Source organism: Lepisosteus oculatus, unplaced genomic scaffold (genome assembly GCF_040954835.1).
Source record: "Lepisosteus oculatus isolate fLepOcu1 unplaced genomic scaffold, fLepOcu1.hap2 HAP2_SCAFFOLD_50, whole genome shotgun sequence".
Taxonomy (NCBI): domain Eukaryota; kingdom Metazoa; phylum Chordata; class Actinopteri; order Semionotiformes; family Lepisosteidae; genus Lepisosteus; species Lepisosteus oculatus.
This window is the reverse complement of record NW_027168042.1, coordinates 808281-810700: the sequence shown is the minus strand read 5'-3', so window position 1 is coordinate 810700 and position 2420 is coordinate 808281.

Sequence of the window (2420 nt, the reverse complement as noted above, 5' to 3'; positions counted from 1 at the left end):
TTACTTTCAGGGGGATGTGGAACTGCAGCCAGGGGTTCTCACGCAGGGCCTCTCCAACAGGCCCTGACAGACATATGCTCCTGTATCGGAAACACACTTTAGTTCAATTCTAAAATATTTCTCATAGGACTGAAGGAACCTTTGCCTGTTAAGAGTTAACAATTAGGTCCTCAAGAACTGTTTTACGGTTTTCCACACTCCTGGCTGGCCAAGGTCTCTTTAAGGTCTCTTAAGTGGAGGTGTAACTCATGTATCCTACATGTGATTTAGCAACATGAAAGGGAATAGCTTCTTATCGGATTATGGTCTTGGTTAACTGCCTAAGGCTGACCTAAGTGCCTAACTTTCTGACTTTCTTTATATCTTATATGTTAAGAAGCTTCTTCTGACCAATCAGAAATGTATGCTTTATGTATGAACATTTTGCTCATCAAAGTGAGTGAGAGACAAGGTTAACAGAAATTAGCCACGGCAGTAAATGGCAGCATATTTTTTTGTTCTTAAATGGTCTCTACCTGGCACACCTGCAGTGCAAACTGACACACACTGTTTAGAGAAACAGCTACTCTATTACTAATATTAATGAAACATTTCTTATTCTATGGAACAAAAACAAACAGTAAAACTAAAACACAGATCTCTTAGCTTCCTATTTCATGAACCAGATGACTGAATGACCAAGCCTAACTAATAGCCAGAACCCCAGTTAACCCTCTGTAACACAAAGTTTAACCACACGACAGGAACTCTTTCAAACTGAGTGAAAATCATTAATGGATCCATAACTTTACATCAATTTACTATGTTGTGCCAATACCTGCATTTACATTTAGAACGAATGATGTCATAGAACCAGCATCACACCAGTTCCAGGTGTCTCCAAGGAGACAACAGAACTTCAGTTGTGTTTGCTAAAATACACACTTTGAAACATACTGTAACACTTAGTTAACATGTCTGGTTTAGTTGAAGAATCGGCTAAGGTAAGTTTCAGGGTTTAATGGTGGGATGGCACCTGTGCTTTTTTCCCCCAACCGCTAGAATATGATTCGCACCAAACCCAAAAGAAATACTGCACAGTTCAGGAACTTCATCAACCTAGCAACTGTAAAATAAGCTTACAAACAACTGAATTGAAATGCCAAAAAGTTCAGAGAAAGGCACAAACTATGTTTACTTGGGGTTTACAAAATTAAAGCTAACTAAAACTGTAATGATAAACAATCATGCTGCCAATGGACAGAGAAATATCATGTTTTTTGAATAATGTATTATTTGTTATATAGGAACCCAGTATAAGGGAATCCCTTGCGATCCTGTCTGCAGAGATAAAGGTAAGTATTTTTTTCTCTTTAGCTCTGTCACTCCAAGAAATATAATGAACATAAATATATTTGACAATCTTTTCATAGTAATCCAAACAACTCTGCGTGTATCTGACATTTGTAATATTTATCTACCGCAGTATAACTCTTCTGGCAAGGCGATTGCTATTGTACCTTGAAAGAAAACTGATTGGAAATGTCATGTACTCTATGGTTTCTATTGATGTCAAGTGGCAAATGTTGACTGGTGATGTTATGTGAATCTTAGGAAATGGTCATTTTTCAATCGAGTCTATGTTTCTCAGAATTTGAGACAGAGAGGTCAATCTCTGCAATCCGAGCTGAGGGCATTTCTTGGAATGGAAAGGTAAGAGCACCGTGTTCTTTGATATTCTCTTAAGACTCTTCGCCAGATTTTACGATGAAAAATGTAAATAATAATAACAAACATTATTTTATATAGTGCCTTGAAAGGTGGCTTCTTTACAGAATGACAGAACCAACTACAATAAATAATACACAAGATATGCATGATGACAATACACAGTTAGAGGAGACAGTAGATGGTCATTGTCAGTGTATTCTGAAGGTAGTTTTCCAATTTCTTGGAACAGGGTAAAAGAGGCCACCTCTACTAGAATCTTTGTCCTAACCAAAAATGTAACAAAGTATAATAATAATATTAAAAAGAATAATAATAAACTTTATTTATAGAGCACCTTTCATACAAATAGTGCTTTGGTGCTTTAAAAAGCAAGCGTAAAAATAAAATATTAAAATTGAGAGATATACTTTCAGTTGTAAAGGAAAATACAGCAATACAGTAAAGCAACATACATGTCAATTAAATAAATACAAATTAGGAAAGTCGTAATAAAATAAGAACAATTAAAGAGAACTAAAAAAAGAAACAGAAATAGAAAGAACAAAGAACCACTTTAACTAAAAGCAACATTTTCAAATGTTTTTTAAAACAATGTACCGAGCTTGACTGCCTAATAAAAAGTGGAAGTGAGTTTCATAATTTAGAAGCATAAAAACAAAAAGCAGCCTCTCCACTCTTTCTGCATTTCACATGTGGTATTTGCAGTAGGC